Consider the following 17,036-nt stretch of genomic DNA (forward strand, 5'->3'; position numbering starts at 1 on the left):
TGTTCTCTATGTATGCTTCTCCACTTCTGCCCTGTAAATAGGTTCATTAGTACCATCTTTCTAGATTCCATATATATGTGTTAATATACAATGTTTGTTTTTGTCTTTCTGACTTATTTCACTCTGTATAATAGTCTCTAGGCTCATCTACCTCATTAGAACTGGCTCAGATTTGTTTCTTTTTATGTTGTTCCGTTCAGTAAGTCATGTTTGACTCATTGTGACCCCATGAACTGCAGCACACCAGGCTTCCCTTTCCTTCAGTATCTCCTAGAGTTTGCTCAAATGCATGTCCTTTGAGTTTGTGATGCCATCCAACCATCTCATCCTCGGTCGCCCCCTTCTCCTCCTGCTCTCTAGCTCCTAGCATCAGCGTCTTTTCCAGTGAGTCGGTTCTTTGCATCAGATGACCAAAGCATTCCTTTTTACCGCAGAGTAATATTACATTGTATATAGGTACCACAACTTTATCCATTCATCTGTCAATGGACATCTAGGTTGCTTCCATGTCCTAGCTATTGTAAATAGTACTGCAATGAACATTGGGGTACACGTGTCTTTTTCAGTTATGGTTTCCTCAGGGTATATGCCCAGTAATGGGATTATTGGGTCATATGGTAGTCTTACTCCTAGTTTTTTAAGGAATCTCCGTACTATTCTCCATAGTGGCTTTATCAATTTGCATTCCCACCAACAGTGTAGGAGGGTTCCCTTTCCTCTATGTCCTCTTCAACATTTACTGTTTGTGAGTTTTTTCATGATGGCCATTCTGATCGGTGTAAGGTGATACCTCATTGCAGTTTTGGCTTGCATTTCTCTAATAATGAGTGATATTGAGCCTCTTTTCATGTGTTTATTAGCCATCTGTATGTCTTTTCTGGGGAGATGTCTGTTTAGGTCTTATGCCCACCTTTTGATTGGATTGTTTCTTTTTCTGGTATTGAGCTGCATGAGCTGCTTGTTTGTATATTTTGGAGATTAACCCTTTGTCAGTTGTTTCATTTGCTATTATTTTCTCCCATTCTGAGGGTGTCTTTTCACCTTGTTTATAGTTTCCTTTGCTGTGCAAAAGCTTTTAAGTTTCATAAGGTCCAATTTGTTTATTTTTGTTTTTATTTCCATTACTCTAGGGGTTGGGTCATAGAGGATCTTGTGATTTATGTCAAAGAATGTTCTGTCTATATTTTCCTCTAAGATCATTATAGTTTCTCATCTTCAATTTAGGTCTTTAATCAGTTGAGTTTATTTTTGTGTATGGTGTTAGGAAATATTCTAATCTCATTCTTTTACTCATACCTGCAAAGTTTTCCCATCACTACTTATTGAAGAGACTGTCTTTTCTCCATTGTATATTCTTGCCTCCTGTGTCAAAGATAAGGTGCCCATAGGTGTGTGGATTTATCTCTGGGCTTTCTATCTCGTTCCACTGGTCTGTATTTCTGTTTTTGTGTCAGTACCATGCTGTCTTGATGACTGTAGCTTTGTATCATCATCTGAAGTCAGGAAGGTTGATTGTTCCAGCTCCATTCTTCCTTCTCAAGATTAGTTTGGCTATTTTGCGTCTTTTGTGTTTCCATACAGATTGTGAATTTTTGTTGTTGTTGTTGTTCTAGTTCTGTGAAAAATAGCATTGGTTATTTAATAGGGATTGCATTGAATCTGTAGATTGCTTTGGGTAGTATAGTCACTTTTGTATTATTGATCCTTCGAATCCAAGAACATGATATATCCATCTGTTTATGTCATCTTTGAATTCTTTCATCAGTGTCTTATAGTTTTTTATATACAACTCTTTTGTTTCCTTAGGTAGGATTATTCCCAATTATTTTATTTTTGTTGCAATGGTAAATGGGATTGATTCCTTAATATAGCTTTCTGGTTTTTCATTGTTGGTGTATAAGAGTACAGGGGATTTTTGTGAATCAATTTTACATCCTGTGACTTTATTCATTGATTAGCTCTAGTAATTTTCTGGTGGCATCTTTAGGGTTTTCTATGTATAGTATATCATCAGCAAACAGAGTTTTACTTCTTTTCCTATCTGGATTCCTTTTATTTCTTTTTCCTCTCTGGTTGCTGTGGCTAGGACTTCCAAAACTGTGTTGAATAATAGTGGTAAGAGTGGGCATCTTCGTCTTGTTCTTGATCTTAGAGAAAATGCTTTCAGTTTTTCAGAGTTGAGAATAGTGTTTGATGTGAGTTTGTCATATATGGCCTTATGCCTACTTTCTGGAGAGTTTTTTTTATCATTAATGGATGTTGCATTTTTTTCAAAAACTCTCTACTTCTATGGAGGAGATCATATGATTTTTATCTTTCAATATCTTAATATGGTGTATCACATTGATTGATTTGCATATATTGAAGAATCCTTGCATCCCTGGGATTAAGCCCACTTGATCATGATGTATGATCCTTTTAATATGTTGTCGGATTCTGTTTGCTAGAATTGTTTTGAAGATTTTTGCATCTGTGTTTATCAATGATGCTGCTGCTGCTGCTAAGTTGCTTCAGTCGTGTCCGACTCTGTGCGACCCCATGGACAGCAGCTCACCAGGCTCCTTTGTCCAGAGGATTCTCCAGGCAAGAATACTGGAGAGGGTTGCCATTTTATTCTCCATCAGTGATACTGGCGTGTAATTTTCTTTTTTTGTGGCATCTTTGTTTGGTTTTTGGTATCAGGGTGATGGTAGCCACATAGAATGCATTTGGGAGTTTTCCTTCCCCTGCACTTTTCTGAAAGAGTTTGAGTAAGATTGGTGTTAGCTCTTCTCTAAACTTTTGGTAAAATTTGCCTGTGAAGCCACCTGGCCCTGGGCTTTTGTTTGTTGGGAGATTTTTTATTGCACTGTTGATTACTGTACTTGTGATTGGTTTGTTCATTTACTTTATTGTTTTTGACTTGTTTTTGTAGGCCTTTTTGTTCTCTTGTGTTTCTTGTCTAGAGAATTTCCTTTAGTATTTGTTGTAAAGCTGGTTTAGTAGTGCTGAATTCTCTTTAACTTTGCTTGCCTGTAAAGCTTTTAATTTTTCCTTTAAATCTGAATGAGAATCTTGCTGGATGGAGTAATCTTGGTTGTGGGTTTTTTCCTTTGTCCTTTAAATTATATCCTGTGGGGGGCGGTCCTAAGATGGCAGAGGAATAGGACAGGGAGACCACTTTCTCCCCCACAAATTCATCTCAAGAACATGTGAATGCTGAGCAAATTCCACAAAACAACTTCTGAATGCTGGCAGAGGACATTAGGCACCCATAAAGGCAGCCCATTGTCTTTGAAAGGAGGGAGGACAAAATATAAAAGATAAAAAGAGAGACAGAAGTGGTAGGGACGGAGATCCATCCTGGGAAGGGAGTCTTAAAAAAGAGAGAAGCTTCCAAACACCAGGAGTCAATCTCACTGGTGGGTCTGTTGCGAGTCTTGGGATCTCAGAGAGCAACATAACCGGGAGGAAAAATAAATGAATGAATGAATGAATAATTAATTAATTAATTAATTAAAACCTACAGATTATGTGCCTTCTCAAAGCGGAGAAACAGCCCAGACGCTAGCATCCACCACTAGCAAGCAGGGGCTGGACAGGGAGGTGCCGGCTGCATTGCTTAGGGTAAGGACCAGGCCTGAATGCCCCGAGGGCAATCTGGGGGAACTAATATGAGACAGCAACCCAGACTGTGGGATAGCCAGAGAGAGAGAGAGAGAAAAGAGAGAACTATTCTGCGAAAAGCCCTAACCCAAGACACTGCCAGGCCCGCTCACAGAACAAAGGACTGAGCAGAGCTAGCTGGCTGCGGACAGACCCATCCCCTGCCTGAGACAGGCAGGCAGGGGCAGCCAGAGCCGGAAGGGGGCAATCACAGCCCCAGAGAGGCATTCTCTACCAAACTGCAAGCAGGCTTTGTTGCTAACCAAGACTTCTTGGGATTCTGGATGAGTGACATCCGCTGGGAGGGTCGCAGCCAGAGGTCAGCTCCCCAGAAGAGACACACGGCACACCTGAGAAGGCGTGCCCATTGTTCACCCAGAAAAACAGGCAGCTGGGGCGGGGGAGGCGACAAGACTCACTGCCCACCTGGGGGCGGCTGCACTCGCCAAGCACCTGGTCTCCTGAGCTGCTGGGACGGGGGAAGGGCACAAAACTCAGGCCCAGCCAAATCTGCGCCTCTGTGGAGTACCCGAGAACCCGAACCTGGGCGACTTAGACCTGGGAAGTGCATGCAACCCAGGGCCCGCCTCAGATAGTTCCCCCAGAGCAACCTGGAGCCTGAGCAGTGTAGACCATGAAAGCACACACGCCCTGAGAGGGGGCAAACCCAGTGCAGCTGAAACACTGCGCGCACTCCCCACACACGCCAGGGATATTTGGTTGCAGTGTTCCCCCCTCCCCACAGCACGACTGAACAAGTGAGCCTAAATAAGTGACCACCATCGCCCCCTTGTGTCAGGGTGGAAATTAGACACTGAAGAGACCAGCAAACAGAAGAAGCTAGAATAAAGAGAGGGAACCGCTTTGGAAGTGACAGGTGCACTAGATTAAAACCCCGCAGTTAGCACCAACTACATAGGAAGGGGTCTGTAGATCTTGAGAAGTACAAGCCGGCTCAAAGTACTATCTGAAAATGAACTGACCTCACACTGTCCGCAACAGCTCCAGGGAAATTCCTAGATAATATTTTCACTATTATCATTTTTTAAATTAAAAAGAAATTTTTATTTTTAAGTCCTCTATTACTCCTTTAATTTTCATTTTTATAACATATTATTGCCTTGCAACCCCCCCCCCCCATTTTTAAAGCAAACTTCATATATATATTTTATAATTTTTGACTTTTTAAAATATATTGTATTATTGAGAATCTAACCTCTCTACTCTAGATTTTTAATCTTTCCTTTTTGGTATTTGTTATCAATTTTGTACCTTTAAGACCCCAATCTTCAGTACCCATTTTCACTTGGGAGTGAGATTACTGGCTTGATTGCTCTCTCCCCCTTTTGACTCTCCTTTTTCTCCACCAGGTCTCCACTATCTGCTCCCTCCCTCTTCTCTTCTCTACTCAACCCTGTGAATCTCTTCGTGTGTTCTGGGCTGTGGAGAACACTCAGGGAACTGATTACTGGCTGGATCTGTCTCTCTCCTTTTGATTCCACCTTTTCTTCCCCTTTTCTCTCTGTTCATTTCCAAGGCAAACCATTCAATATCACAGTAATCCAAGCCTATGCCCCAACCAATAATGCTGAAGAAGCTGAAGTTGAACGGTTCTATGAAGACCTACAAGACCTTTTAGAACTAACACCCAAAAAAGATGTCCTTTTCGTTATAGGCTACTGGAATGCAAAAGTAGGAAGTCAAGAAACACCTGGAGTAACAGGCAAATTTGGCCTTGGAGTACAGAATAAAGCAGGGCAAAGGCTGATAAGAGTTTTGCCAAGAGAACGCACTGGTCATAGCAAACACCCTCTTCCAACAACACAACAGAAGACTCTACACATGGACATCACCAGATGGTCAACACCGAAATCAGATTGATTATATACTTTGCGGCCAAAGATGGAGAAGCTCTATACAGTCAGCAAAAACAAGACTGGAAACTGACTGTGACTCAGATCATGAACTCCTTATTGCCAGATTTAGACTTAAACTGAAGAAAGTAGGGGAAACTACTAGACCATTCAGGTATGACCTAAATCAAATCCCTTATGATTATACAGTGGAAGTGAGAAATAGATTCAAGGGACTAGATCTGATAGAGTGCCTGATGAACTATGGACGGAGGTTCGTGACATTGTACAGGAGACAGGGATCAAGACCACCCCCATGGAAAAGAAATGCAAAAAGCAAAATGGCTGTCTGAGGAGGCCTTACAAATAGCTGTGAAAAGAAGAGAAGCAAAAAGCAAAGGAGAAAAGGAAAGATATTCCCATTTGAATGCAGAGTTTCAAAGAATAGCAAGGAGGGATAAGAAAGCCTTCCTCAGCGATCAATGCAAAGAAATAGAGGAAAACAACAGAATGGAAAAGACTAGAGATCTCTTCAAGAAAATTAGAGATACCAAGGGAACATTTCAGGCAAAGATGGGTTCGATAAAGGACAGAAATGGTATGGACATAACGGAAGCAGAAGATATTAAGAAGAGGTAGGCAAGAATACACAGAAGAACTGTACAAAAAAGATCTTCATGACCCAGATAACCATAATGGTATGATCACTCACCTAGAGCCAGACATCCTGGAATGTGAAGTCAAGTGGGCCGTAGAAAGCATCACTACAAACAAAGCCAGTGGAGGTGATGGAATTCCAGTTGAGCTATTTCAAATCCTGAAAGATGATGCTGTGAAAGTGCTGCACTCAATATGCCAGCAAATTTGGAAAACTCATCAGTGGCCACAGGACTGGAAAAGGTCTGTTTTCATTTCAATCCCAAAGAATGCTCAAACTACTGAAGCCAGGCTTCAGCAATACGTGAACCGTGATCTTCCAGATGTTCAAGCTGGATTTAGAAAAGGCAGAGGAAACAGAGATCAAATTGCAAACATCTGCTGGATCATCGAAAAAGCAAGAGAGTTCCAGAAAAACATCAATTTCTGCTTTATTGACTATGCCAAAGCCTTTGAATGTGTGGCTCACAATAAACTGTGGAAAATTCTGAAAGAGATGGGAAGACCAGACCACCTGACCTGTCTCTTGAGAAACCTATATGCAGGTCAGGAAGCAACAGTTCGAACTGGACTTGGAACAACAGACTGGTTCCAAATAGGAAAAGGAGTATGTCAAGGCTGTATATTGTCACCCTGCTTATTTAACTTATATGCAGAGTACATCATGAGAAACGCTGGGCTGCAAGAAGCACAAGCCGGAATCAAGATTGCTGGGAGAAATATCAATAACCTCAGATATGCAGATGACACCACCCTTATTGCAGAAAGTGAAGAGGAACTAAAAAGCCTCTTGATGAAAGTGAAAGAGGAGAGTGAAAAAGTTGACTTAAAGCTCAACATTCAGAAAACTAAGTTCATGGCATCTGGTCCCATCACCTCATGGGAAATAGATGGGGAAACAGTGGAGACAGTGTCAGACTTTATTTTTCTGGGCTCCAAAATCACTGCAGATGGTGATTGCAGCCATGAAATTAAAAGACGCTTACTCCTTGGAAGGAAAGTTATGACCCACCTAGATAGCATATTAAAAAGCAGAGACATTACTTTGCCAACAAAGGTCCGTCTAGTCAAGGCAATGGTTTGTGGTCATGTGTGGATGTGAGAGTTGGACTGTGAAGAAAGCTGAGTGCTGAAAAATTGATGCTTTTGAACTGTGGTGTTGGAGAAGACTCTTGAGAGTCCCTTGGACTGCAAGGAGATCCAACCAGTCCATCCTAAAGGAGATCAGTGCTGGGTGTTCATTGGAAGGACTGATGCTGAAGCTGAGACTCCAGTACTTTGGCCACCTCATGCGAAGAGTTGACTCATTGGAAAAGACCGTGATGCTGGGAGGAATTGAGGGCAAGAGGAGAAGGGGACGACAGAGGATGAGATGGTTGGATGGCATCACCGACTCGATGGACATGAGTTTGAGTAAACTCCGGGAGTTGGTGATGGACAGGGAGGCCTGGCGTGCTGCGATTCATGGGGTCTCAGTGTCAGACACGACTGAGCGACTGAACTGAACTGAACTGAAAGCCGCCATGGCTTGTATTGGAACTTCCTCTTTCTGGGAATTCCACATTTTCCTCTCTATCTTGAACGCCAGTGGTTCCCCAGGGGGCGGATCTTCTGAAGAGGGAGCCAATTGACTCCGTAGGATCCATCTGGAGAAATACAAGTATACCCCTTTCCCTGTAAGATTAATTTCCTAGACTTCCATTGTTTGATTAGCCCGTTTTGATACCAAATAGGCAGAGGAAGTGAGGCATCCTGTGATCCCTCGAAATGTTCTTCTGCTCTTGTTAAGATATTTCCTTGTGGTAAGTTAAAAAAATTTAAAACAAATAAAGCTGTATTAACAGTAGCTTTGGTTTAGAGAATAGCTTATGTTGGAATCTAGTAAAGTCTGTTTTAGATAAGGAAGATAGTAGTGTTCCTGTGTGTTCTCCCTTTTTTATTTATTTATTTATTTATTTTTGTAGTTTTAGTGTGTGATGTGGTCGTTTGACTGTATCTTGTGTTTGTGGGTTATAAGGAATACCTGTAATATGTTTACTAGAAAATGATTGTAAAAATTGTTTGAAGTGTTTAGAAATATAGACAGGGCCATTGTCTGTTTTTATAGAATTAGAAGTTTTCATTATAGCAAAACAAGTTAATAAATGAGTTACAACGTGTTGTGTAGTTTCACCTCAAAGAGGTATGGCCCAGATAAAAGAAGAGTTTGTGTCGATATAGACATGTAAGAAAGATGGAAAGAGTTCAGGGCAATGAGTCATATCCATTTGTCATAATTCATTAGGCTGTAATCTTCGAGGATTGGTATCTTGTGTAATGGGTTGAAGGTGTAAGGGTTTACAAGTAGAGCAATTATTAATGATTTTTTTTTATCTTAGTGGTATGGAATTTTCATATATGGTGTAAGGAGCCAGCATTATTGTGTAAAAGGCATGTTGTTTTTCGGGAGTAGCAAAAGAAACAAGTTTATCAGCTTGTTCATTATTGTGAATCATTGGCCTGGGAAGGCAAGAATGTGTTCGGATATGAGTAATATAAATGGGAAAAGTGCGTTTTCTAATAATAGATTGTAGTTCTAAAAAAAGTTGCTGAATAACAGGTTGATTGGAGTTTAGTGGAGGTTTTTATATTTTTTAATACAAAAACTGAATATAAGGAATCAGAGATTATATTAATGGGGTAAGGATGTAGGTGGATAACTTGAATAAGAGCATATAATTTGTTGAGCAGAGTGAAATTTAGTATGAAAGACTTTACATTCTTTAATAGACTAGAATGAGGCTTTGGTGTTGTTAGTCTCATCTATATAGAAAACATCAGCTTGAGGTATAGGCTGTGAGCTGACAATGTGGGAGATAATAAATTCAGTATTTTTGAAGAAATTCTAGAGCTTGTTAGAAGGATAATGAAATGAAAATTTTCTAAAATATTCCAGAAAAGCTATTTGGAAATCAGTAGAAGTTTGTAATGTGTTTTTGAATTGAGATTTATTAATAGGTACAACAATTTTATGAGGGTCGGAGCCAATTAATTGTAGTTTTATTTCTTTCATTGATAACGATTAAAGCGATTAAATCAAGATAGGGTGTAAGTGATTTTGTCCCTCTAAAATGGGTATAGATCCATTCTATTGGGTGTTTTAGTTGGGCAAGAAGTCTTGTGGGGGAATGAAGAGAGTCAAGTGTAAATAATTTTAGAGGTAAATCAAGTCTAATACATGTAAGAAATTGCTTTTGCAATTTCTACTTGAGTTCTACTTGTGTCTCTCGTGAAAGTGAACGAGGGCTATTTAAATTGGGATCTCCTTTTAAAGAATTAAATAGATTAGTCAGTTGATAATTAGCAATGTCTAAGGAGGATCTAATCCAATTTATATCATCTAAAAGTTTTTGAAAATTATTTAAGGTTGATAATTTATCAGTATGAATCTGTATTAGTTGAGGAGTAATGTATTGTCTATTAATAACTAACCCTAAGTAATGGAAAGGTATAGAGGTTTAGATTCTTTCAGGGGCAATAATTAATCCAGAGTCTTTCAAGCATTGTTGAGCTATGTTAAACATGTGTTGAGTTTTTAAAACAGATGGAGCTGAAAATAATACATCATCTATGTAATGAATAACAAGAAAGTCAGGAAATTGTTTTCTTATAGGTTTAAGGGCCTTGGCTACATAATATTGACATATGGTAGGAGAATTCATCATTCCTTGAGGTAGTAGAGTTCATTGGTATCGTTTATGAGGTCCAGTGTGATTAAGATAAGGAAGAGAGAAAGCAAATTTCTCTCGGTCTAGAGGGTGTAAAGGTATACTAAAAAAGCAATCCCATAAATCTATAATAATAATATGCCAGTTTGGAGGAATAGTGGTAGGTGATGGAATTCCTGGTTGCAATGCATTTATAGGTTTCATAGATGCATTAACTTTTTTAAGATCTGTTAAGAGATGTCATTTGTTAGATTTCTTTTTTATAACAAAAATGGGAGCGTTCCAAGGGGAATAAGATTCCTCAATATGTTTTAATTTCAATTGTGTTGTTATGAGTTTCTTAGTAGTCTCCAATTTCTCTTTTGTAAGGGGTCATTGCTCTGTCCAAATAGGCTTGTCATTTTTCCAAGTTATTTTAATAATTGTATTGTTTGGTAAATGAGCAGTGGCCCTTAGGAAAAATGTGGAATGTATATTTGAGTTTGTCATAGCATAAGTAAATCTTTTTTTTATTAGATTAAGGGGTGCATTTATCACATAAGGTTGTAATGTTGCAGGCTGGCCTTCACAAGGATAAATTTGAATGTTTTGATAGACTTCTTATATTTTGGCTTGAGAAATTTCTGTAATTTGGTAAGAAATTTTCTGTATAGGCCAAGATTTAGGCCATAAGTGTTTGGAAATAATAGTGATATTGGATCTAGTATCGAGGAGACCAGAAAATCTTTTATCATTAATTTTGATGTTTATATTTGGTCAGGCATATTTAGATATCAATGATACCCATAAGGATTGTTTTTGATTTGTATTTTTTAATTCAATTGTCTGTATATCATTAGAGGAATTAATAGAAACATAAGGTAAAAGAAATAATTAGGCAATTTTGTCTCTTTTTTTTTTTGAATTGTCATAGTATCTGAGATGACATCATAATTTGAATTTTTAAAAAAAATAATCTGAATCAATTATTTTAGAGTGAACAGTAATTTTTTTAGAAGTCAAGCTAGATCGGTCAAGTAAAAGGCCGAAGATTTGTGGAGGTAGGGGTCTAAAAAGTCTGGTAGGTATTTTAGAAGGGACTGTTTGAGGAAAAAGAAGAAAATCATTTAGGGCTGGTATATCGATGGCAGCACTGCTGGATGTTGAGGGTTTGAGGGAAAAGATGGAGTTTGTCTCTGGTTTTTGTTGATGGGAACCTGGGGAGTCCTCAGCTTGGAGTTTTTTGAAATAGGTGTTTTTTTAACATCATATGTATTTTGATATTTTTTGGTCCAATGTATCTGTTTATGGCAATGAGGGCAGATTTTTGGAGGTTTTTAATAGTTTTAATTTTTTTTTTTAGTAGCAGCCATTGTTTTAGTTAACATTTGTATTTTTTGAGGTTTTTGTTTGTTTGTTTGTTTGTTTGTTTTATCCTAAATGGTGATAAGCCTTCAAATAATCAATAATAGTCCCAGTCTCATGAATTGAAGCGATAGGTCTTTGACATTCCTGATTTGTATTTTCATAAGTAAGCAGTTTTTTGTATTTTGGATTCTTTTTTGATAACATTATAGGAAATAGCAGTTTCTAGTCTAGCTAAAAAATCAGCATAGGCTTCATTAGACCCTTTCTCAAGACATATATTTTGAGATAATTTTGGCACAAGATTAGCCAGGGAGAACAGGTTCCAGACAATGTCTCTGGGCAAGATATACTGTTGCTGTGTAATCAGGGGTACAAGGGGTGCCTGGGGCTGGTGCACTTGGATGACCCAGAGGGATGGGATGGGGAGGGAGGTGGAATGGGTTCAGGATGGGGAACACATGTACACCCATGGTGGATTCATGTCAATGTATGGCAAACCCACTATAATACTGTAATTAGCCTCCAATTAAAATAAATAAATTTATATTAAAAAATAAATTATATCCTGTCACTTCCTTCTGGCCTGAAGAGTTTCTTTTGAAAGATTAGCTGTTAGCCTTATGGACATCCCCTTGTATCTCATTTGTTGCTTTCCCCTTGCTGCTTTTAATATTTGTTCTTTTGTTTAATTTTCATTAGTTTGATTAATATGTGCCTTGGTGTGCTTCTCCTTGGGTTTATCTTATATGGGATTCTCTGGGTTTCCTGGATTTAGGTGGCTATTCCTTTCCCTTGCTAGGGAAGTTTTAGACTATAATGCCTCAAATATTTTTTCATACCTTTTTTTTTCTTCTCCTTCTGGGACTGCTATAATTCAAATGTTGGTACTATTCCAGAGGTTTCTGAGACTGTCCTCATTTCTTTTTACTCTTTTTTCTTTTTTCTGTTCTGCTTCAGTTATTTCCAGCATTCTATTTTCCATCTCATTTATCTGCTCTTCTGCCTCAGTTATTCTGCTATTGTTTCCCTCTAGTGTATTTTTAATCTCAGTTATTGTGTTGTTCATTGCCGATTGTTTAGTCTTTAATTCATTTAGGTTCTTGTTAAACATTTCTTGTATCTTCTCAACTCCTGCCTCCAGTCTATTTATCTGTGCCTCTGTTGTATTTCCAAGACTTTGGATCATCTCTACTATCATTACTCTGAATTCTTTTTCAGGTAGAAGAATTTCCTCTTCATTTGTTTTATCTTATGGATTTTTACTATGTTCCTTCATCTGATGCATGTTTGTCTGTTTTTTCATTTTGTTTAATTTACTTTATCTGGTGTCTCCCTTCTGCAGGCTGGAAGGTTTCAGTTCCTCTCAATCATGGAGTCTGCCCCCCATGAGTGGGCTTGGACCAATGCCTTGTGAAAATTTCCTTGTTTGGGGGACTTGTACCTGTGGTTTGATGAATGGAGTTGGATGTGTCTCTCTGAAGGGCAGTGCTGTATCCAGCAGTATGTTTTGGGTTGTCTGGACTTGATGAGGCTTTGGGCAGCTTTTCTGCTAATGGGCAGGGTTGGGTTACTGTTTTGCTAAAGATTTGGCATGAGACATCCAGCCGTGGGGCTTGTTGGCCTTTGGTTGGGGCTTGGTCTTAGTGTTGAAATGGAGGCCTTTGAGAGAGCTCTCTCCCAATGCGGTTGGGACTTCTCTGGTGGTCCAAAGTCCTGGACTTGGGTCTCTTACCTCTGGGTTCAGGCCTGACCCCTTACTGTAGCACCAAGACTTCATAGGCCACACAGCACAGAAGAAAAAACTCCAAGATTGATGGAGAGAGCAACAGCCAACAGCCAAGAACACCTAAAGAAACTCACACACTTATAAAGAAAAGAAGAGAGAAAAAAGAGGGAAAAAAGAATAAAAACAGGAGTCAAAAAAGAAGAGAGGAATCAAGTCAATAAACAAATCCCTAAGTGAAAGTGAATACTAAAAACTAGACTCGCAAATATACAAAATCAAAACATTTAAAAAAATGCAATATGACTAAGTGGTACTGTAAAAGTAGGAAAAAATGAATTTAAAAAGAAGATGCTTTAAAAATGGGAAAAGTAGGTTATGAAAAATAAAGGAATAATATAGAGAGAATAAAATGAGAATATGAAAAAGAAAAAAGAAGAAATAGGAATATATATAGATAGAGTGGTAGTGAAATAATGACCTTGTGATTCTTTCATTTTCCTCTCCACACAGTTTTCTCGAGTCCCTCTGCCCACTCAGAAAGTCCTCCAATATTTCTAGGAAGGTCTCTGGTCCTGTTGTTGGCAGTGTGGAATCAGCTCAGACTCAGATCTTGCTTTACCCCTGCTTGTGGTGGTGGTGATCTTTACTCTCTAAGTTGTGTCTGACTCTTTGTGACCCCATGGACTGTAGCCCACCAGGGTCCTCTGTCCATGGGATTTTCCAGGCAAGAATACTGGAATGGGTTGCCATTTCCTTCTCTGGGGGATCTTCCCAACCTAGGAATCTTCCGAAACCCAGAGTCTCCGGCATTGGCAGGCAGATTCTTTACCCCTGAGCCACCAGGGAAGCCCCCACTCCAGCTTGTTCTTGCTCCTAAGGTCCACAGTTGCCCCTGAAGCCCACAGTCTCAGGCTGGTCGTGGGGATATCATCCTCTGCACCCGTGGCTGCAGGGGCGCTTTCCCCTTCTCTCTGGCTCACGCGGCCCCTGCTGTTCAATTTTAGTTTGGGGTCCGCCTCTGCCTGTAGGTGGCCCTCAAGACACAATAGGGTGTGTGGGGCCGGGACCTGCGGGAGGTCGTCCCAGGCAGAGGCAGATGTGCACTTCCCCAGGGCAGTGGTGTCGGGTTGTGGGCTTCTGGGCAGTGCCAGGCTGCTCAGGAAGCTGTGGGCAGTGACCCCTGTGTCCGCTCACAGCTCGGTGGTGGAGACCGTACGGTCCTCCTGACCTCTGGCACCGGCGGCGGCTTTTCTACCTCTGGAGCTACAGGCTGCAGCCGGCTCGTCCCCCGTCCCCCGATGGCTCTCCCGAGGGCAAGGGTCCTGCGTCCTGCACCTCCGCAGAGCTAGAGTGTTCCCACAGCAGTGACGCATGTGCCTCTCTGGGAGGCCCGGGCTTTCCCCTGGACTCCCCCAGCTGTGTCGTACCAGCCCTTTGAGAGGATCTTCACGGCAGCCAACCCTGGCCCTCTCCCGGGGGTCCGACCCCTGGAGCCCGAGCCTGAGTACCCAGGCCCTACTCTCTGCCGCGAGGCCGTGTCAGCCGCTTCTCAGCTGGGACGGGCTGCTCAGCAGCGGTCTCTGGACCAAATTCTCTCCGTTCTGCCTTCTGAGCACCTGTCGTTGCGCTCCCTTCTGAGGCGCTGAAGCTCCCTCTCCTCTGTCCCCGCCCGGGAGGGAGTTCCCGAGTCTGCAGAAACTTCCTCCTTCACGTCTCCCTCCCCCAGGCACAGGACCCCATCCCGAAATCCTTTCTCTCTCTCTCTCTCTTTTTAATCTTTATCTTTTGCCCCACTTCATTTTGGGGAGATTGGCTTGCCTTTTTGGAAGTCTGGGATCTTCTGTCAGTGTTCAGCTGGTGTTCTGTAGAAGCTGTTCCACATGCTGAGGAATTCTTGATGTATGTGTGGAGGGGAAGTTGCTCTCCCCATCTTACTCCTCTGCTATCTTAAGTTTGTCTCCAAATAGGTTAATCTTGATAGAATGGTGATGCAGTGTGAGAGGGTCATGGGAAGTCAGCTTGGAGATACAGAATGGGTACAACAGGAGGAGCCTTGAATATCAGTTCGATTTTTATTCTTTAAGGGTGTTGATGAAAATAATCAATAGACAATCCGTAATAGGAATATGAAAAAGTTTCATCTGAGCCAAACTGAGGACCATAGTCCAGAAGACTGCCTCTAGATAACTCTGAGAAACTGTTCCAGAGAAGCACGGTTTTCAGCAGTTTTATGTCTTGTCAGAATAAAAAACATCAAACAAGCCAGGGGTACATTCCTTCAAGGTTTCAAAAAAGCCAGATCAGCACATACACAGCGAGTCAGTATGACCTTGGCACCTGGGAAGGGATCTTATCATTGAAGGAGGATCACCACTGGTGTCCCAGGAAGGGAGGTATTTAATCTTTATTTTTAATATGGATATTCTTGTGATCACTACACCCTTTTCTTTAATAATTAAAGCAGAGATACAATATATATTTGAGAAGCCACAAACAGGCTATTTTGGTTATGAGCTGACAGTGTCATGAGGGTGACGGTGGCAGTGGAAATAGAGTGGATGGAGAAGTTTGGAACTGACGTTGTGTGCGCTTACTGTGGTGTCAGGCATTGTGCTAACGCTTCTTACATGACCTCTGTTTCCCCTTATTTCCACCCTGCGGGGTGGCCATACTAGTTATCAACTGCTGCGTAACACATTACTCCAAACATCAGAGCTTACCAGCACACATTTATTATCTCACGTTGTTCACGTGCCAGAAACCTGGATGTGGCTTAGCTAGGACCCCTGGCTCAGAGTCACTCATAAGGCTGCAGGCATTTCAAAGCTTGACTGGGAAAGATCAGCCTCCTTGCTCACTCACTTATTGTTGGCAGGATTCAGTTCCTTTGGACTCAGGTCTCCATTCCTCCCTCCCTTTCTTGCCCTGTAGGCTTCTTCATAGAGCACCTTGCTTCATCAGGGTGAGCAAGTGAGAAGGCAAGGGAGAGTGCCAGCGAGAGTGAGAAGAGGGGGTGAGGAGCGAATCAGGGATGGAGCCAAGTGGGGGTGTGTGTGTGTGTGTGAGAGAGAGAATGAGCACCAGCAGGACGGAAGCCAGCGTCTTGTAACCTAATCACTTTTATGTGTTTTTGTTCCTTAGAAGCAAGTCCCCAGATCCATGTCACACTCGTGGGGAGGAGGGGATTAAACATCATCTAGTGTGTAATGTGTTACCAAGACTAGCAGGAGGTGAGGCTGGACAGGTTGGCAGGGAGTGTGTAGCATGCCTTGTTTGATCCCAGGGGAGCAAAGTATATTTCACTTTGCAAGAGTGAAAAAAGATCTGTGATAAGTGTCCTTTTTATTTTTTAAACCGCAAACTTTTACATTCTTCCTGGAAATGGAATTGTCTTAAAGATGGGGAGCAGACTGTGCTCATTTTGCTTTTGTTATGTCTGGGATATTCCTAGTCTCCCTTGCATATAGAAAAATCCTTGTTAGTTCCACAAGATTCTGTTGCAAGACAGACATTTTGGAAAGTGCCCCACATAAACACTTATCTCTCCCGAGAGAACTGCTTTTACCACAAAAGTCGGGTAAAGTGATTCTTGCATTGGAAGATTTTTCAAAGCAGCAGTTATGCTTTCATCAGTTGCTTTTGCTTCCTTCAAAATCCACCCACTTGCTGCTCCCAATATTCTGTCATCATCTAGACAGAAGTATTAATCATTAGAAAAGAGAATTAGAATTCCTTTCCCCTTCTTTTTCCTTTCCTGATTGTTGGCTAAAGAAATGACATCTCAGGCATGTATTCTGATTTTTTTTTTTTTTTACCACTTTATTTTTTTAATTGAAGGATAATTGCTTTACAGAATTTTGTGGTTTTCGGTCAAATATTAACAAGAATCAGTCAGGCATGTATTCTCAAAGACACTCAAAAAACAAGTCCTCAGTACCGAAGCCCAAGTTCACCCTCATACAAACATTTACTAGTCAATGAAAATTCCCAATTTTGTATGATAATAAGTATGGAGATTTCCCTGGTGGTCCAATGGTTAGTCTCTACGCTTCCACTGCAGTGGACACAGGTTTGATCCCTGTTCAGGTAACTAAGGTCCTA

The sequence above is a fragment of the Dama dama genome, chromosome 1 (genome assembly GCF_033118175.1).
Source record: "Dama dama isolate Ldn47 chromosome 1, ASM3311817v1, whole genome shotgun sequence".
NCBI classification, from domain to species: Eukaryota; Metazoa; Chordata; class Mammalia; order Artiodactyla; family Cervidae; genus Dama; species Dama dama.